The 21749-nt window shown below is 48.0% G+C and overlaps 1 protein-coding gene across 1 annotated transcript in view; it reads right to left on the reverse strand.

Moving 5' to 3' along the window:
• Positions 1–21749, reverse strand: part of IFT81 (intraflagellar transport 81) — a 616811-nt gene that overhangs the window by 52633 nt on the left and 542429 nt on the right. The window lies entirely within an intron of this gene.

The following is a 21749-nucleotide window of genomic DNA, read 5'->3' on the forward strand; positions in this document are numbered from 1 at the left end:
GTTCGTTGTTCAGAACATACGTAGTTAAGGCACAAAAAAACAAAGTCGTGGTTAAAAAAAGCGTTGTTGCGCTTTCGTTAACCACGACCTTCGTAAAAAAAAAGTTGTAAAAAAGGATGTTTCCCCATCTTTGGAATTAAGCTTAACTACAAACCTTACTGTGCTGTTATAGATTTGTAAAGAGAAGAAACACCAAAAATGATAGCCTTAGGCAAATAAATTGTTCTCTTGCATCTACTCCACTGAATCCTTCAGGGGAAATGGCAGGTTATTTAGGAATTTAATAAAAGTACACATGATGAAGAATTAGGACCATCATGGTATCTTCATTGGTAGTAAAACTAGAATGGAATAGCAAACGTATCCTGCAACTAAAGGAGGTGGGAAAAAAAAAGGAAAAAGACTGGAAGCTAGGAAAATCTCGGCACCAGGATCCTGGTGGATGACACTGTTGCAAACACACACACTGGTCATCCTCTTCCTGTGCAAGTGGTCTAAGTAGCTGAACTTACATAACACTGCAGTTTTATTGGGGTGGTGAGGGCTGCCACTCAAAACTAACCTTTGAAAACCTGACAAGGCCCTGTCTGAAGGTCGAGCAAAGTCTACAACTACTATGGATCTTAATCAAGCCACACACATCACAAGTAGTTGAAGACATGGAAGTCACAGGAATCAACCAGGCTAATCTGACAAGTGGCAAGAGGGCTGTTATGGTGTTGTTAGAGAAACTGGAAGGCACTGAAACAAAAGTAACAGTGGCCAAGAGCAGACTGGATGACAGATCATCCAGGTTTGGCAAGGTTAGAGCTGATCACCAAGGTTCTGGGGAAGAAAACAGGGTCTTGGAAATCCTCACAAACCAAACAGCAAGAGATTAACTTCACTCAGCCAATTTCCAGCACTGTTACTTCTATTATCAATCTTGAGGACTACTTGGAGTGACTTAAAATTGTTAAGTGGATGGCCAACATTAATTAAGTTGCTCTGCCTGGGACACAAGAATTTCTTTGGAAGCAGACGGACCTAGGAGCGGATGTCTAACCTGCTCCAAAAAGAAGTGCTATACAGCTATCCACAATGGATAAGCGTGGCATTTAGTTCAGACAGAGGGTTGTGTTGTTCACCTTGAAGGAAGAAAATAATTTGCTATTGAGACTGGCTTCTGGAAATGGCAAGGTGATGTGCAAGGGGAAGCCATACTTGTTCTACTCAGAATCTAGAATCCGTTCTACCTCCAATGAGAATACAAAACTTCTGAATTAGAGGAAGGAGTTCCTGTCAGAGTAGCCCAAGCCAATCTGTTTTTTCTCAGCGGGTTTGAGAATACTTTTACGTAAAAAAAAAAAAAAGGGTCTTCATATTCGATCAGGTGGGTGCAGTCACTACGTATTTGGATTCTGTAAGGGTCAAGACTGGGCACACGGAATGAACCTGCTGCTGTAATCTTCTCATATTAAATTGCAGTTTTTAGTGTGTTTTCCTCCCTTTCCACTATTACTGTGTTGGTTGCCATGGTACTGTTACTCTATGTGCTCATAGTGTTTGGGAGTTATTTGATGTCTGGCGCTTTTCCGATTTTTATTATTATTACTTTTTTTTTTTACAAACTCAGAGTCACACTCTATTAACTACACATGGGATCGCTGATCTTTGACTGATAACTGTTTAATCATAAATGCATTACATCAATACAGCTTGCTGGGTTAACTGAAATAGTTAGTTTTTCACTGGACATGCAGTTATGATGTGACCGTTTTCTTACAAATTAATAAAATAATATTAAGTAAGCACACTTCGTAGTGACCAGATGTAATTGAAATGGCTCCAGGAATGTCTGTTTTTCAGAGATGATACCACCACTTGACTGTCTAATTCTCCCAAGTTGCCCAATGTCATGTGTTGAATCCTTGGCCAACACACCTTTTAACCAGTATTGATCTGCCTTTGGGATCTTGAAGCTTTGTCCATTTCCCCTTATAAGCCTGGATCCAAAGTCTCAGCATGTAAAGCGCTGCTGCCTAATGCAGCAGAACCATCTACTGATATGGCAGTTTACATGTGGCTACTTAAAGTCGCGGCTCGCGGGTCAAAGAGGGTGCAGGGCGGCACACGCGGAAGGGGTGTGAGGGATAACACATTACATTAAAAAATATATATTTAAAAAACACACTTACCTCTGCTCCCGCTCCACTCCTATGCTCTTCCATCTCGCTGCAGGCACAGGCTCCCAGCCTGCCCTGCAGCCAATCGTGACGCTGCTTAAAACAGCGTCAGGATTGGCTGGGAGCCCGTGAAGTATCAACTTTGGTAGTCTCATTCAGAAGTTAGCAGAGTGTGTAACTCTGTTAATGCCAATGTTCTGCGTGAGCTATTTGGCTTTGTTGAGGTTATTTAAAGATGTTGAACAGCAGTGCTGGCTTTTTTGAAACATGGCTATGGCAAAACCAGTGTTGACCATGTCATATTGCTTTGTTTTTATTTGTTTTAAGCCATGTTGCACAACAGTCTGTACTGCTATACTATATATCTTACAACAACATGGGGGCTAACATGCAACAAGAGGCAGGAGGACAGGGAACAAAGAATGTGTAGAGGGAGGAAGGCTACAAGGTGGGTTGAAGAGACAAAGAGAAGAACAGCTGGGTGTGTGTTTTTTTTTTTTTTTTTTTTAAATGGACGGCAGGGGGAGTGTGGGTTAAAAACATTGGATGCCGGGGAGTAGGACTGACATCACAGAGAGCAAATAGACCGCAGGGGAAGGATGACACCATAGAGAGCTGAAGAAGGGTGGGGGTGAAGGAGAGGGGCTACAGACAGAGTGCATGCAGAAAAGTTAAAAACAAATAAAAACATTTTTTTTAAAGAGTACCTGATGGAGACTGCGGCCAGTGGAAGGACACTAGCCACAGGACGCTGTACTCGGTCTATGCTCCATGGCAGGGACAAAGACTCGAAGCCCAGGAGGAAGCCGGAGGCAAGGAAGCAGCACTGGCTAATAGGAAGCAAGGAAACCCTCGCTGTTTTGCTAGGGGTGCCATTACTTCCCGACACTCACACTCTGATTGCCAGCTGTCTCGACTAGGTGGCAGCAACCCAGAAGGCCAAGTTTGATGGTTGGGGACAGAAGACAGACCTGTAAGTGAAAGCTGCAAGAACATGATCACTGAAACAGTGATCATCTCTTCAGAGAGCAATTCCACTCCACTCTGCTTTCCCACAGGAGAGGTCAGTGGACTACAAATCAGAGGCACTGCAAAAGCTGTCACTTTTCACACAGGTGCACTCAGAGGTGAATGCTGGGATGCAGCACCTATGTCAGAAGGGAGTGGTGCAAATACAGGCTCGAGTACGCAGGTCTTGGTGGGTGCCTTAGAGAGAAGAGCTGTCCCAACTATCCGCATGGTGAGGACCAAGAGTACCTGAAAAAGCAACCCAAAGCTCAACTGTGTTACCACAGCACAACATTACTGCCACAGATATTAGTGGCTATGAAGCACTGGGAGAACTCCAGAACACTGGAGTAAAACCATATATAAGTAGGGGTCATGTGCTGCAAGGGAGGTCAACAGGCGCCTTTTAACACGTTGGTTGTACCAATTCCATATAACTGAGTGTAAAAGGGGGGGAAATGTGGTGGGTGTCTTCTCAGTCTTCATTCTGATGTATGTAGTGGATTTAAAAAGTGAAAACTAGATATACAATGACTGGTGAGGGGGACAGGTGAGGGTGGGGAATGGGCTGGTGGGTGGAAATGCAGGTTATACTTTCATGAGATGTTTCTCCCACAGCAATGTTTTGAGTATTTTCTGGAACGCCAGAAGGATGCCTTTCAAATTTCTATTGGACAGCCCAGCCAGATTCCTGGGGCATACCAATAGTGCCTTGGTTTCTTTGTCTTGTATCTCCTGGTTCCCAGTTTGCCAATGAAGGCTAGAGATGTCATGGAAGAAATATTGCTGTGAAGAAATGTAGTTTAAAAAAAGGAGAGCTTTCTGAGATGTATAATCTGTTATCAAAAGTTGTAGTGTGACATGACATTTGAAGTTTTGAATTTGTCTTTGGTATTTTCAGGTGCTACGATGTGGTGGGTACACTTGCTTAGCCACTACTCATCCGCATTTTGCAGATAAGTACTGACAATGTACTCTTTAAATTATGGTGTGTTTGTATACCTTTATAATGATACTCGCCTTGCAGAATTGGATGGGAATGAACTCATTATCAGACTGTCCGCTCCGCTGAAAGTGCTTGCACTGTGCATTACCTGTATAAGCCCTACTGAGAAATGTCACTCATTTTGCATCTACCCATCCTAAACAGAACTCATTTATGTGCCTTTTGTTTGCTAGGTAGGCTATGTATCTCCTGGTCGGTCTAAGATTGCTTACATTAGATACAGTTTTTATAAATCCCATCCAATAAAATAAAAATGTCTACTGAACTCATCAAAAGTAGAAAGCCCCATCTACCTAAATTTAACAGCTATCTCTCTGTAATCAGTTACGGTACGTGTTATACTTACAGTTGTAACCACTTCACTCATTTATTAAATATTCATATTTAATGGTCATTTATGATGCAGCTGAAATCAGTTGTTAAAGATTGTGTGGGAAGAGTAAGGACAAGGAAGGCAAGGCAACAGTGGTGCACTCACAAATCGGAAACAGAGACTGCGAAGAAGACTATGAAGCTTCAAGCAGTAGGTAAAGTATACAGTTACTTAAACAGGAATGTCAGAGTTTCAACAAAGGTGGGTTCATCTGGCAGATTTGGGAAGAGCGCGTTCCATGGTGTTGAGGCTGTAGTCAGGATGCTCACATCTACCTCACCTGGGTGTGGAATCTCAAGACTTCAAGATAGAAGCTATGTTTAAGTGGTGTATGGTTGGTGATCCAGGACCTTTTCCATGAAGTGGTTTGTTATGATATAGACAGATTTGCCTGGAATCCAATGTAGTTCTTTCAAGGGTGTAATGGTGGGTTCAGGGACTTCAGGGTTATTCTGGACCTGGTGGGTTTATTTTCCATTCACTGAAATTTGCTAGTCAGGGTGTGAAACCGGACAAAGTAGAGAGTGCAAAAGTCGGTGAGCCTGGAAAGCATCTAGGCTGACTCAGAGGCGTTAAGACAGTAAGGGGGTTATTCCAACTTTGGAGGAGGTGGTAATCCGTCCCAAATGTGACGGATTTACCACCAGCCGTATTACGAGTTCCATAGGATATAATGGACTCGTAATACGGCTGGTGGTATATCTGTCACTTTACCGTCACTTTTGGGACGGATTACCACTTCCTCCAAAGTTGGAATAACCCCCTAAGAGTCCTAATTAGACTTTGGTGGAGAAGGTACTCTGTCGCAACGGCGACCGAGTACCCTTTCTCCAAAGCGAAGTTACGTCTGCCTCATTTAGAGTCGGCGGAACTTCAGTATGTATACAACAGAGACTAATTTGCCTCCACCACCTACATACACCTCCTACAGCCCAATGGAGTAAGGGCCTTCAGAGGTAGGCGATGTGATAACCCGCCCTAGCTAGAGTGGGTGAAAACATGGCCAGTTTTCTCTGGCCGTCACAACTAGGTAACGGGAAGTGATAATTGTAAAATGACTTCCTTGCAATGGAAGAAATCTTTCATGGCGAGGTGGTCAACGTTTTTTTCTATTTTCAATAAGGAAATCTGGCTTTGGGATTTTCTTTCTGAAAATAAAAAATAAGTTGAAAGTCTGAAGTCAGGCTCGCTCTGGTTGACGGAGTCATCTGTCAAACTTTAAATGCATTTACAGGAAGTGCTGTGAAGTTGCTGTAGATGCAAGAGATAATTTGCTGGGCTGGCAGACAGATACTCCCTCAGGCAGACACGATTTTTTTTACTCCAGCAACCTGACAAAGTAAGTTCCCGTCTGACAAAATATATTCAGGCCCAGTGAGGTCCCAATTGTGACTGCCCTGGATAGGGTTGAGGTACTGACTGGACCCTATAAATAATGACACTTGGGGTGAGGGCGTATTTGCCATGTCTGGCAACAATTTCCAATTCCGAGTTTTCACTCAGAAATTGGACACACCTTAAGAAATGTGGTTATTATCGAAACTAATTCTGTGCCCCTGGGTAATAGCCAGGCGCAGGGCCGGTACTAGCCATGGGCAGCTGCCCAGAGCCCTGCACTCAGCGCACTAACTCGGGGACCCGCACCAGTGTGACACTGCCAGGTCACGGCACAAAAGGTATACCTATGGAATTGGGTGCTCGAGATGGGGCACCATACCCTAGCCTCGCTGCTATGGTGTAGCGAGGCAAACACCAGGGTAGGGGGCCTGCCCCAGTTGCAAGGAGACCCATTTCGCAGGTTTGTCCTTTAAGTAGGAATTCGCAACACCCCTATACCCCCAACATCTCACCATACACACAGGCACTACTGTCCTGTTTAGCTCCCTGGCATCAGGAACCTTCTCTTGTGATAAGGAACCCTCACACCTTCAGCCCTTTAGGAGCTATTAACAGGAGCTTGTAAGTAACGGAGAGGGAGGGGCTGAAGCCCAGGAGGGGTGCATAAAACAGCTTCCGGAGCAGGGGCGTCTACTGAGATGCAAGCAGCCCCGAATGTGTGGGTGCGTTCCTAATCGGGTCGGTATTTATCCCTGGCGGTGAAGTCGAACGGACTCCGAGCAGTGACAGCAGACTCCGCAAGCATCAGATATGTGCCCACATTTGTAACCGGGCCCAAGTCTAATAACGTGTGCCATGCTTTTTTTAAGACCGAAATAAAGTGACACGGTGCATAATCTAGACATTTGTCTGGAAAGGAGAGCTGCAAGCTAGTTACTAATAGGTTCTTTTATTCAAGGTAGGCAGACAAAAATAAATTAAATGCCCGTGGCATAAACTCTATTATTGCAGAGTGTGGTAACGGCATAGTAAATGTGGTACAGCTTTGGCCCTAGATTTTTTTTTTTTTTTTTAGTTCTCCCACTAGTAAAGAACAACTTACTTAATACGGCTTTCTGAAACCGCACATGCTGTGTGTCTGAAGAAGAAGCATATACTGCATGCAGATCACCAAACAGCCTGAATGTTACGGCTACAGAACAACAGATTAAATTACAGTTTAGATGTTTAATTCAATCACTCGGGCTGCTATTTATAATGGACTGAAATAAAAGCAAACAATTAAGTGGTGAGCGGTAAACTCACAGCTTCCTACCCAGAGCAAAAAAAGAAATAGAAAACACGAGGATTTTTACAACACAAAATAAATTGGAATAAAAAAAGCGTAGCTCAAATAGTAGGATCAATTTTAAATAGAGAGTTAACTTACTGAGGCATGCGAGTGACATTAGGAAAGCAAAGGACAATAGGCTATTCACTGGACAGTTGTTGCCAGCAGGCGAGATGAAATTTCATCTCCACGCTGTCAACCTTTAGGTCAGGATGGATTACTTGTTGTTGAGAAAGTGCTGTTAAAAAACACACTCCTCAGTGGTCTGAAAGGGTGAAGTTAATTCTAGTAGTCTATTGCACTACTCTTACCTAACAACCACTACTGGCTCAAAGCAACCTCATTTGATCAATATTGACGGCCTCAAAAAGGGGTTTATCAAACAGATAGGGGAGGATCCTCGCTCGGGCTGACAGGAGGCTGCGATGTGCACGCCCTACCAACTGTAAATTATACATCAGTAACAGGACACCCAGAGACAACTACTAGCCAAAAAGCAGTGAAAATGAAAAGTCACAACCCTCACTACTTAAAATGCACGTGGAGGTACTGGATCATATTTTCACACAATATGGGAATGTCCTGTCATCAGTAAACACTGGTCACAAATACACAGCACACTTGGGAGAGTGTAGCTTGTGGCACTTGAGTCTAAGGCTGCTATGTTGGGGATTATAGTGGAGACAGGAGAACGCAGACATACCTACACACTAGTGGCAGCATCTAGGTTAGTGGCTAAATGAGACAATGCATGGCCCGGGTGATGAGAGAAGGCATCGATCAATCAATCATAATACTTGTAAAGCACAACTAGTCGCCCGCTAGGGTCTCAAGGTGCTGGGGGGGGCAGTAAGTGAGAGGTCGTTGATGAACGGTGGAGCAGGTGAAGAGCCAAGTTTTGAAGTCCTTTCTGAATTGCGATGGAGTGGGAGATCATCTGAGGTGGTTGGGAAGGGAGTTCCAGGTCTTGGCGGTGTGGTAGGAGAAGGATCTTCCTCTGGCTGTGGCCTTCCGGACGCGTTGGATGGCAACGAGTGCGAGGTCGGCGGAGCGGAGCTGTCTGGTGGGCGTGTAGAAGTGGAGTCTTTGGTTCAGGAAATCTGTTCCGGTGTTGTGGAGGGCTTTCTAGGTGTGCGTGAGGAGCTTGAATGTGATTCTCTTGTTTATTGGGAGCCAGTTCAGGTCTCTCAGTAGAGTGGAGGTGTGGCTGTGTTTGGGGGTGTTCATGATGAGACGGGTGGAGGCCTTCTAGATGCGTTGCAGTCTTTTCTGTACCTTGGTGGTGGTTCCGGTGTAGAGTGCATTGCCGTAGTCTAGGCAGCTGCTGATGAGGACCTGGGTGACTGTTCTTTTGGATTCAGTTGGGATCCATTTGAAGATCTTCCAGAGCATGCGCATGGTGTTGAAGCAGGCGGAGGAGTCTGTGCTGACTTGACGGTTCATCGAGAGTGCTGAGTCCAGGATGAAGCTGCGGTTGCGAGCATGGTCTGTGAGGGCTGGAGCACTTCCGAGGGCAGTGTGCCACCAGGAGATGTCCCAGGCTGAGGGGATGTTGCCAATGACGTGGACTCCTGTTTTTTCGGTCTTAAGCTTGAGGCAGCTCTCCTTCACCCAGGTGGCATCTGCCCTCAATCCACTGTGGAAGTTGGGTTTGGCTGTGTGAGTGTCGGTTGGTGAGGGAGATGATCAGCTGAGTGTTGTCGGCGTATGAGACGATGTTGAGTGCGTGGTCTCTGGTGATGGTGGCTAGGGGGTGGCCATGTAGAGGTAGGAGAGAGTGGGACTCAGAGAGGAGCCTTGCAGGATGCCGCAGATGATCTTGGTGGCCTCTGAGTAGAAGGGGGGGGAGTTGGACTCTTTGGGTCCTGTCTGAGAGGAAGGAGGTGATCCAATATCGTGCTTTGTCTCAGATGCCGGCGTCGTGGAGATGAGTCTGTAGCATGTGGTGGGGGATGGTGTTGAAGGCGGCGGACAGGTCAAGGAGGATGAGAGCCGCGGTCTCACCCCTGTCTAGGAGGATGCGGATGTCGTCTGTGGCGGCGAGGAGGGTGGTCTCTTTGCTGTGGTTGCTCCGGAAGCCTGACTGTGAGGGGTCCAGGATGTTGTTAAGTTCGATGTGTCTGGTGAGTTGTCTGTTGACAGCCTTTTCAATGACCTTAGCTGGGAAGGGGAGGAAAACAGATGGGCCAGAAGTTCTTGAGGTCGTCTGGGTCTGCGGTGGGTTTCTTCAGTAAGGGCTTGATTTTGGCGTGTTTCCAGATTTCTGGTAAGGTGGCGGTTTAGAAGGAGCAGTTGATGATGGGTGCAATGGTGCTGCTTCCTTTGTTGAAGATGTGGTGGGGACAGGGATCGGAGGGAGAGCTGGAGTGGATGGAGTTCATGAAGTTGAGGGTTTCTTTGTCAGAGATGTTGGCCAACAGAGTATGTGGTGGAGGTTTAGAGGAGCTTCGGTGGTGGATATGCCTGCGGTGGGTATGGGAAAGTCCTGAGTGGGGAAGCTGTCATAGATGTCTGCTATCTTGCGGTGAAACTGGGTGGAGAGGTTATTGCAGAGTTCTTGTGAGGGGAAGATATCTGTGGAGTTCGCTCTGGGGTTGGTCAGTTCGCTGATGATCGTGAAGAGTTCCTTGCTGTTGTGTGCTTTGTTGTTGATGTGTTCCTGGAAGGCATTTCTCTTGGAGGTCCTGATGAGTTGGTGGTATGTGTTTATGGCTTTTTTAAAGGCTTCGTGGTTGGTGGGGGTCTTGTCAATGCGCCATTTTCTCACGAAGCATCTGCAGTTTTGCTTGGACTCCTTGAGGGCAGGGGTGAACCAATTGGCTTTTGTTGATGTGCGCCTGTTGGAGAGTTTGTTGATGGGGCCAAGGTGTTGGCGCAGTCAGAGATCCAGTTGATGAGGTCTTGGGCAGCTGTGTTAGTGTCGAGGACGTCTGGGGGTGGGGGGGGTTGTTGAGGCTGGTGAGTAGCTGGTCCATGGTGATCTTGTTCCAGCTCCTGCGGGGGTGGGGTGGGGGGAGATAGGTTAGCGAGGTGTCGGTGAGGTTTGCTGAAGGTATAGTGGATACAGTGGTGGTCGGTCAATTCGAGTTTGGTGATGTGGCTAATGGAGATGTGGTTGCTGGCAGTGAAGATTGAGTTGAGTGTGTGCCCGTTGGAGTGGGTGGGTGAGGTGATGAGTTGCTTGAGTCCAAGTTTGGCAAGGTTTTCAAGCAGTGTCGTGGAGTTGTTGTCATTGGAGTTCTCCAGGTGGAAGTTCAGGGCCCCAGGAGGATGTAGTTCTTTGAAGTGAGTGCGTGAGTGGTGGGAGGTCAGCGATGGTGTCACAGAATAGGGGGAGGGGGCCCGGCGGCCTGTAGATGAGGGTGCCCCACAGAGTGGTGTTAGGGTTGGTTCCAATCTGGAAGTGGAGGAGTTCCATGTTGGTTGTGGAGTCTTTGGTGCTGGTGGAGGGCGTAGGGACTCTTTGTGGACGATGGCAATGCCTCCCCTGGGGCGGTTCATGCGGTCTTTGCGGATCATCTTGTAGCCATCTGGGATGGCGATGGTGATGTCTGGAGCAGAGGAGGGGTTAAGCCAGGTCTCTGTGAGAAAGGAGACGTCCGGGGATGTGGTGTCGATGAGGTTCCAGAGTTCGATGGCGTGCCTGTGGATGGAGCGAGTGTTGATCAGGATACATCTGAGGTTGTGTTCTGCTTAGTGGGTCCTCGGGGGTGGGCTTGGGTGACAGAGGCTGGTGAATTTGCAGTGGTGACAGGTGAAGGGTCCCTTGGTGTTGCTTGGTGATGCCTGCTTACAGTTGTTGTTGTGTCCTGGGTTGAGAACGATGAGTGCTGCTGGCGTGTAGCGGTGGTGGGTGAGCGGTCCAGAGGTCCTGGTGCTGGTCACGGAAGGGCGCAGATGGGCTTGCCTTAGTTGCGCCAGCAGCCACCATTAAGTAGGGAGGGGGAGGTGAGGACAGCTGGGAGGCGGGAGTAGGAACGGTGCGAAAAAGGGAGGCAGGGCCGCGGGGAGACCAGCAGCGGGGAGATTGAGAGAGAGGAGGGGGGTGGGGTCGCAGGAGCCGCAGTGGCGGCAGGGAGAGTGAGAGAGAGGAGAGAGAGATGCGAGGATGAGAGGAGGAGAAAAACGAGGAAAAGACAGAGGAAAGTACAGAAAGCAAAAGGCACAAAAACAGCACACAAAAGAAAAAATGAGGAGAAAAGAGGCAGAGCTCTCCCACTAGACACCAGGGATGAGGCTCAGGCAGAAGCCTGCGGGTGGGGGAGGGCCTCAAACTTCTGACCGAAGCTAGAGTTCAAGTCAGAACAGGCTTCCACTTACTGGTGGAGCTATGCGGAGGTCAGGTCAGAGAGATTGCATCACAGTTTGCAGAGTGGCTTAGAAGCATAGCCTACAGTGGCAAGACATTAATAACATGAGAACACTTGGGGACCCTGGTAGGCGCACTTTCATGGAATACTACGCAACTTTTAGTTACTACCTAACTGAAATGGCATTCTTATCTCTACTTGGTAATCAGTAACTATGCTAAAAGCAACACTGTTCTTAAACACTTTTCAAATGTTGAGAGACAGAGGCACGCCATCAATCAACGGGTCCATTACTGCATTTGTATCGCCCACCCCCCCCATAGCTAGAGACCCCATTTCCAACAGAAGGATACTTATTTCAGGATAGGTTTGAGCTTGGAGGCGAGGAGTAATGTATATGGAGCCCACATTTAGGACCATGCCCTCCCAGAGGCTGAATAACCTTACATATTTGCCCAGTGGGTCGTGCCAACTGTGTTGTGGGGGTAAAGGGAGATGTTTTCTTGATTAATATTCCCACGCCCCACAAGTCCGTAGTGTAGCCTGCATGACCTAGGAGTTTAAAGCTCAACCTGTTCAATACCTTGTAGGCTGTGCCCCGAAGATCTGTCTCCTGGAGTAGCACTAGGTCTGGGGAATGTTTCCAGAGGTACTGAAGCGTTAATATATGTTTTATCTTATTGCCCATACCATTTACATTCCAGGACCATATGATCAGGTTACGTTGTGTGATCATGTACCTTAACGAGGTGTCGCACCTCTATGGCGCTATACATGTGGGACCGTGCCATCTATGGACTGCACAACAAAGATAACATTCCAACTTATCTTGGAACATAAATTTAAACATTACAATTCTCCCACAAACATCCCCCCCACCCTGCGAGTCATAAAGTACCCACCCCCCAATTTGCCAAAAGCCTGTCTCCCAAAAAACACTCACATATGTGGGTGTGGCCATGCCGTCAAGCCAACGACTTCAGGATAAATAGTATTCCCCATCTACATTGGTTACTATATGTACCCTGCTAGCTGTGGCACCGCTTACACCTGCTGTCTGGCATGGTCCCCGATTCAAGTGGATCTTGACATAAGTGACTAGCAGACTGTCTGTAATATGCTGGTGGACGCTGTCATCTGGCACCTGCTGCCTTTTCCTGTCCATCTAAGGGTCTTTTTGATGCGGTTGTGACCCCCCCTTCACACCATCCCTTAAGCCAGTCCCACGATTACTCTGGCCATGTGAAGAACCACGTCTTGCCCTCCACCATGATCTTAAGCTTTGCTGGGTAAATTATCATATATTTTAATTCTTTATCCCTCAGCACTTTCTTCACTTTGCCAAAGGTCCTGTGTTGTTTCTGCACCTGTAATGTGAAGTCGGGAAAGAACCTGACTGTGGCATTCTCCACTCGAAGGTCCCTGTAGAATTGCATCACTGTCCCTATAATTGAATATCCTCGCAATTATTGTTCTCGGAGGAGCTCCCAGACATGGTGGGGGCACCGAGGCTCTATGTGTCCAAAAGCATTTTGGACGGAGGGTATTGTGTATCATGCCTTCTACAAGCAAGTCAACACTAGGACCTTCAGCCCCCTCAGGCACTCCTACTATGCGGATATTGTTCTGCCAGGTTCTCCCTTCCTGATCTTGAAGCTTGGCTGTAATGGCCATGCTCTGCTTCATTAAGGCTTGAACCTGCTTTTCTAGGAATTTGGTGACTGGCTGCAGCCCAGAGATTTGCGTTTCTGCTACTGTGACTGTCTGCAACATTGCAGAGGTCTGCCCATATGAGATTTACTTCCACTGTGACGGTGTTGACCTTTGGCTCCAGTGCACCCATGACATTTGGAATTGCGGTCATTATATCAGGCAATGAATGTTCAGCATGTTGCGGGGGTGAGGCTGACCATGTGCCGGTGAGGTGGGAGTCTGTATTCCCTTGGTGACAGGCATAGAAACTGCGTTTTTATCTAGGTTATTTCGTTGCATGGGACGGAGCCCATGATTCCAGTCCATGACCACAATGATAGAGTGCGGGATTAGTGGAGTAGTGTCTTCTACCACAGTAATTAGTTGGGGGCCTTTGCTTCAGTGATGGAGAACAGCTGTTCTGTCACTGGGATCTAGTTCCCTTGTTTGGTGCGCTGGATCAAAGCAGGGGCGGGGAGAGCCAATAATGACAACCTTCCTTCAGTCCTTGATTTGCATGGGAGCCTCCTGGAGTTGCCAATTCTTTTGAGAAGGGAGAATCACACCTTTTAGTGCTGGTTGGCGAGATGGTGAGTCTGTGCGCCTTCCTCCACCCACCTCGCAGTCTGGGAGTGGGACCCTTCTCCTGGGTCTTCCGAGGGCCCCAACACTTGGCTGATATTTGCTTCAAGGGAGGAGGGGTGCCAGGAGGAGGGTGGAGGGAACCAGCGTTGCCCCCAGACGTGTTGCTCCTCTGGATCACCCCCCTACTCTCCAGCAAACACATGTGGCGCAGGCCGCTCCTATTGGGACCGCTCAGGCTCCTCTAGAGCATCCAAACACCTCTCCATGGCGATTCTGCCAACCTTCATGCATGCAGGCAGGTGGGGGATGAGGGACCGTCCTCATGAGGTTGATGCCTTGCCCCAGATTGTGTGATGAGGCTCCCTTAGCGATTAGGAGTGCAGGGAAGTCCTGCCCCAGGCTAGGTGTCTTGCAGGGCCACACTGCTTTGTGCCGACCCTGCCTGCAGTCAAATAGTGTTCTAGCTGCGTCAGAAGCTACCTGGCTCGCTCCCCTCATACAGGCTTCCCTCCCGGGCAGTCAGCAGCCCCGTAGGCCTATCCTGTTACCAGGCTGCCGGCTGCTAGGCCTCGTCTGGCGTTTGTCTTCTCCGCATCTCTGAAGCCTGGGCCATGTTGATTTTGCAGCCCCACCGAGGTTCTCGTTGGCTTTGATTTGTCCGCGGGGCAACAGGTGGGCTACAGGCAGTGAATTAGTCCTCACAGCAGGATTATTTAACGGATGGCTGGAGATTATGGGGGTGACGGCTACAGAGCCGCTGCAGTGTGCAGCCATTTTCAGCACTGGCTGGGCACGCCCCCCCCTTTCTGATTAATTGTTGCTAGAAATGGAGTGCTGATCATGGCACTGGAATAGATTAACTCCTTCTGACACTATCAATATTCTGATGATCATTTCCATCTTTAAGTGCGATTTGTCAAGCATCTACCTAACCACAATCACTGAACAGCATGTATATAAAACCTACTGGCACCGCTCCTTACCCCACAAATTACAGCACTCCTGATATCTTTGATAACATCATTGATAATGTCACTGTAACATCTGAAGTCAAATTATTGATCAGATAACTGTGCATGGCGGGGGCACGAGTTATAGTTACCTTAGGGGATGAGTTATATTAACTTGAAAGAACTGTAACTATAACTGCTGAATTTGTATGGTTTTGTACGAGTAAATTCAGACCACAATTATAACGTCCCTGTAACCTTTGTTTTTTTCCAGTGAATATATATATATATATATATATATATATATACATACACACACACATATACCCCAAGCCTCACTAATTAGGCATTTTGGTTAAGATTTGTATAGGCATCCTGAAAGAACAGAATAGAGTCTCTACCAGTTAAGGTCTTACCTAAGGTAAGCAACTTTTTAATCTGACAGAGACTTCTAGCTGCAGATTCCTAACCTCAGATAGATAGATAGATATTAAAGCTATGCCTTCCCCAAAGGTGGGCCTAAAAACTGTCTCAGACCAAAAAGTACTGGAGGTCTAAACAGGCAAAGTGCCCGTCATGACAACCCTAATTGTCAAGGCAGAAGTGTTTGGTATACAGTTGCAAGAATGCCCACGTAGCAAGCTGACAGATGTCCAGGACAGAAACTCCACAAGCTAATTCAGAAGACGCAGCTTTGGCTCTGGTGGAATGAGCCTGCAAGCCCACAGAGGGTTGCTTCTTGTGTAATGCGTAGCGGATCTTAATGTACAGCCCATCTAGAGATGGTCTGTTTCTGGACTACTTTTTCCTTCTTCGTTCCAGTGTATTCTACATAGAACTGATCATTCACCCATTCCTCATTAGTACAATCGATGTAGAATAACAGAGCCCTTTCAGGGCCCAGGTAGTGGAGTCTCTTCCTCCTTGGCAGGGTGAGGTAGAGCAAAGTCAGTAGCATAATAGCCTAGGTGGAAAGGTGTCACCTCCTTCTGCAGAAATGAGGCACAGGTTCAAAGAACTAGTTTGTCTAAGAAGAAGCTGGTGCATGGAGGGTAAACAGGAAAGACACCATAGCTCGCTGACCCTCTTGGCCGAGGCAATGGCCACCATGAAGACTGTTTTGATCATCAGACATCACAGAGGGCAGTTATGCATAGGTTCAAACAGAGAACAAAACAAATAGGTTAAGACTAAATTTAGATCCCATTGGGGCATAACTAAAGTCTTCAGAGGAAACATGGGCTGAAGACCTTTCAGAAAGTATGTCACCACAGGTGACTTAAACAGGCAGGGTTGGTCTGTCAGCCGCAAAAATGAGATGGAAGAAAGATAAACTTTAACTGTGCCCAGAGCAAAGCCTTCCCAGGCTAAGGACAAAACAAACAACAACCCTTCATACACAGGTGCAGAAAGTGGGTCAACATATTTCTCAGCACACTAAGCCACAAATGTTTCCAAAGGCAGGTGTATAAGTTTTTATTGATGGATGCCTGGCTGCCAAGATGACCTCAGAGACTTTGGAGAGAGATCTAAAACCCTCAACTGTCACCACTCAACCTCCAAGCGTGAAGGTGGAGAGTGCACAGGTTTGGGTGCAGAACACTCCTCTGCTGTTGTGACAAGAGATCCTCCAGAAGGAACAGCCTGATCAGGGGACAGATGCACATGCTCAGGAGTTCTGGATACCATAGTCTCCTTGCTCAATCCGGAGCCACCAGGATGACTTGTGCTTGGTGAGTTCTTATCTTTTTCGGAATTAATGGGCTAAGAGTTATCAGCGGAAAGGAATATTAGTCCCATATTCCAGTCTATCTGGAATGCATCTCTGAGCGACAGCCGCTTTTGAATCTCCAGTGTGCAGAGGTGCTGAAACTGCACATTCTCAGTGGTGGGCAACAGACCTGAAAAAGATATTGAGTCAACTCTGGGAGCAGATGCCATTTGTGGTCCTCGAGGCATCAACAGCTGAGATTGTCTGCCCTGGCGTTTAGAGATCACGCCAAGTGCTGCACAACCTGGAAAATGTCCTGATATTCCAGCCAGGTCCAGGGGTGCAGGGCCCACGACCCCACTCCGCTCTGTTTGTTGCAGTACCTCATGGCAGTGGCGTTGTCCGAAAACCTGGACCAGCTTCCCTTTAATGGAAGGCAAGAAAGCTTTCAATGGCAAGCAAATTGAACTCAGCTCCAGAAGGCTGATATGGGGCTGATTCTCTGTAAGAAACCAGAGACCTCTCATCTTCACCTCTCCCAGAAGGCCACTCTATCCCAGAAGTTGGTCAGCACTGTCAGCTCTGGGAGGGGAGAGGGATCTGTCCCTGACCCAATCATGGTCTGTTAGCCGCCACTACTACAGGCCTTTCGCAGTCTCCTTTGAACTCTGCATCAGGTCTGAGACATTCCCCTGGTGCTGCATCCACTGAGGCTTCAGGTCACACTGTACAGCCTGCTTATGCCATTTATCGTGCTTCACCAGTAGGATGCAGAAGGCCATCAGACCCAGCACTCTCGGAGTCACTTTAATAGAAATTCAGGACTGAAGTTGAAACATTGGGATCCTAGCCAGAATGTTCTGGACTCTACTCAGGAAGGTAGGGGCAGAACTGCACTGTGTCTAGAATGGCTCAAATAAAAGGAAGTGTCTGACAAGGAGCCAGGTGTGATTTTGGGCCTTTGATAGTGAACCTCAGCAAATACAGGCTGTCTGCCACAGACTGGAGGTGGGTAATGACTGCCTGTGGTGTGCCCGCCTTCAGCAACCAGTCGTTATGGTTGAGACAGACTGGAACTCCTGACCTCTGCTGGTGTGCAGCTCCTATACCACCGCAGGTAATGCCAATAGGCTTGCAGGACAGGAATATGAAAATAGGCGTCCTGCAGATCCAAACCTACCTTCCAGTCTCAGGGGTTTAACGCAGAAAAGACCTGACCAAGTGTTAGCATCTTGAATTTCCCTTTCCTCAGGAAGGTGTTGAGAGGGTGTAGATCTAAGATAAGCAGAGGCCCCCGTCCTTCTTTGGCACCAGAAAGTAGTGGGAATAGTAACTACGACCTACTCCTGATGCTGGAGGTCCTTCTTTGGCACCAGAAAGTAGTGGGAATAGTAACTACGACCTACTTCTGATGCTAGCACCCTCTCAATGGCTCTTTTGGCCAAAACAGCCTGCACTTCCTGACGGACCAAGGAATAGTGGTCCTCCATCATCCGATCTGAGGATGGTGGAATGGGTGCCGGGGTTTCTAGGAGTGGAAGGGTGTAACGCCACCGGATAACTGCAGAATCTACTTGTCCAAAGGTAGGGTTTGCAATTGGGGCAGGTGGTGCCAGATCTTGCCTCCAACAGGATGCCTGTGCTGCTGCTAGGGCATAGTAAAGGTGTTTGGAGGCTGTGGCTGCTGCCGGATGGGGCTGCTGGACCAGACAGATCTCTGGCTTTGAGTCCCACAAGACTTGTGGGAGCCATATCCACAGCCATGAAATGGCTGGGAAGCCTGCTGGCTGTGGCGGCTCTGCTATAAAGGACATGGCTGGGAGCCCCTTGCCATAGCCATGAAAGGAGCAAAAGGAAAAGTGAGGTTGGTGTAGAGCCATGGTGAGCCTCAATGACAGGGTAGTGATCCTACTCTCCTTGAAAGGCTTTAAGCACTGAATCAGCTTTGTCACCAAAGAGGTGAGTGCCTTCAAAGGGGATGTCCATAAAGGGTGCCTGGCTATACCCAAAAAGCCAGATGACCATAGCCAGGTGTGATGGTATAGTGCCACCAATGAAGCAATGGCCCTCTGTAGCAAGTCTGTTGTGTCCAGACCGCTGCTGACGGTGAGCTTTGCTGCATCCATGTAATTTGCAAGAGCCTGGATCAGGATGGCTCAGGACTCTTCTGAGACAACAGGCAGCATTTGCACAAACAAGACCCACACAGTGTGGCTCTATCGTCCCAAGAGACACGCGGTTCACCGACCACAGTGCAAAGCTGGCGGAAAAGAAAACCCTTTTCCTGGAGTAATCCAGCCTCTTGGATCCCTATCTGGTGGAATGGTAGTGAACACACCAGTATTCACTCTTGATGTTGAGGCATGAACCACCAGGCCCTAAGGGGTGAGTTGCTGGGTGAGAAAAACTGGGTCCCCAGCAAAGGGCCAGTGGGGACGTGCAATCGTCTTATGCACAGGGTTGAGTCCCTGCATGCTAGTGAGTGGTACATAAACCTGAGAGGACATTTGGCAGCATTTCCAGCAACCCCACAGATAAAACTGCTCTCTGTTGATGAAGGGCTGAACTCAGAAACACGTGTCCACAGATTTACAGCACTTGCTGCACCTACTAAGATGAAAAACTACAGTTTACTTTAGGGATAAAAAACGAACTTTGCATTTACCATGATGTATTGGGGCTGCCTGCATGCTGGGGTGTGAGGCAGGGAACTTCCTTTCTGGTTTTCCTGTTTAAGAAGGCTCCCTTGAGCCAACGAGCTCTGGTTGAGCCCCTGCATGCCAGTGAGTGGTACATAAACCTGAGAGGACTTTTAGCAGCATTTCTAGCAACCCCACAGACCAAACTTCTCTCTGCTGATGAAGGGCTGAACCTACTAAGGGGAAAAACTACAGTTTACTTTATGGATAAAAATCGAACTTTGACTGCATTTACCATGATGCATTGGGGCTGACTGCATGCTGGAGTGTGAGGCAGGGTGCTCCCTTTCTGGTTTTCCTATGCACAGGGGTAACTGTGCAGTGTCTGGTCCAGGTCCTGAGCAGGACTTCAGAGAGGGCTTCATCAGTGGTGGCTGGCAGCTTTAGGAGGGGGGTGGGGCGGGTGGGAAGCAACACACTCATTCTTTCACACACAGACACGCACGCACATCCATTAACAACACTCATACCATTCAAACATGTACACACGCACCAAACATTAATTTTAAAACATCACACACACTCATTCTTTCACACATGCACGCATGCACATCCATCCATCAACACTCATAACATTCAAACATGCACGCGCGCACCAAACATTCATTTTAAAAGATCTCACACACTCATTCTTACACACACACACACACACACACACACATCAATTAACAACACTCATAACATTCAAATATGCATGCACCAAACATTAATTTTAAAACATCACACACACACACACACACACTTCAGCCTCGAGGTCCCAGGAGGGTAGGGTCAATGAGGGAAGGCAGCAGTCTCAGCCTCGTCACAGAGTGGGATGGGGGGCAGTGAGACTGCTGACCCCACCCCACTCTGTGACGAAGTGTCACTGATTGACACTCGCCCTGGGCGCTTCAGGGCTTAAACTTGAAGCGCCCAGGTCAAAGTCAATGGGTGACGCTTTCCTCGTCACCCAGGGGAGGGCTTCGAGGCACCTTTGCTGAGCCGAGAAGGTCACGCCCATAGGAGCTGTGTCCTCCTCAGCCCAGCAAAGTTCAGCTCAGGCAGCCAGGAGTCTGGGCAATGCATGTCTCACTCCTGGCTGTCTGAGCTGAAAAATGAACTGACCTTTGTTCAGCCTGACATGAGGGGCAAAAGGTGGGGGGGTCGTGGACCCTCTGCCCTAAAGGACGGGCCATATCTGGGCTTCATTGAAGGGCAGTAGGGGGTTTGTGTGGGATACCCCCAGCCGAAACACCTCAGTCAAGACACTGTCTTGACCTCCACGGATGACGGCAGGAGGTCGAGTATTTCAGCAGCTCATCTCATCACCATAGCAAAGGAAGCTCCTCCCCCTGTAACCACACTAGGAGGTGAGTTTGGGTCAGTGTCTTGTGAGGTGTCCAGGCCACTGGCATCTAACAGTTACCATAACAGGGGATCAACGTAACAGTAATGATTCTCAGATTCACCCCAGCCACAATACTCACAGGATGACGGCAGGAGGTTGAGGATTTCAGCAGCCCATCTCATCACCAGAGCAAAGGAAGCTCCTTCCTTTGTAACCATACTAGGCGGCAAGATTGGGTCAGTGTCTTGTGAGGTGTCCAGGCCACTGGCATCTACCAGTTATTGTAACCGGGGATCAGGGTAATCGTAATGATTTTCAGATTCAGCGCAGCCACAATGCCCACAGGGCCTGTCAAAGAAAGGAGGCAATGTCTCCAACCCGGGCAATTGCTGGGGTCAAGGTGGCATCTGTGTTGAACGACGCCGGTCCGGCACAGTGTCTGAGTCGAGGATGACTATGGATTCGACGCCCCGAGAAGTGTCATTGGCACCAAGAATGGTGCAATGGGACCGAACACCTGCAAAGGTCGTGGGTCCATGTCCGGAGTAGGTCCGTATCCAGGAATGGATCAAGAAGGCCTGACTGGTGCGGAGGGCAAACCTGCTGGCAGAAGTTCAATCTGTGCACCTCCAAGACTCAAGGGGCCCAAAGGTGCTCCAGAGGGTTCTGCATGCTCAAATATTAGGTGCATAAGAATTACAAAACTCTCGATTTTGGGGATGGGGGAGTCACCTCAGGAAGGTGAGAAGGGAACCCTGGTTCAGGCTCCATGAGTGGAGTGCGGGAGCAGGGCCTCAACTTGTGGTGTTGTTCCCGAGCCTCGTCCGATGACTTGGACCGGCGCAAAGAGGTTGAAGAGCGCTTTGACTTCTTACGTTTTTTGTGCTTGTGGGACTTTCCAGACGACAACTTCAACTGCGATGATGACTGATAGAAACGACTGAGGGTGGGTCCAGGACCATCAATGCGACAGGGACCTGGAATGTTGAAGACTTCTGAATTTATTTTTGTTTTCAACAGGTACAAACATTGATTGTGTGATTGAATCAATCTTTATGACACTTTAAGCCAGAGGACAAAATAAGAACACCATATTAGCCAGAGCACCTTTTTCACTTGTCAGGAATATCTTCCATTTTCGATGATTGGTTATGATTCAATGCACATATAATCATAAAACATTCCCCCCGTTTGTCCCTCCCCCGCCTTTCAGTATTTATAGGATTGCTCGATAAACCTTACTCCCCGATTTTGT

This window comes from Pleurodeles waltl, chromosome 11 (genome assembly GCF_031143425.1).
Source record: "Pleurodeles waltl isolate 20211129_DDA chromosome 11, aPleWal1.hap1.20221129, whole genome shotgun sequence".
Lineage (NCBI taxonomy): Eukaryota > Metazoa > Chordata > Amphibia > Caudata > Salamandridae > Pleurodeles > Pleurodeles waltl.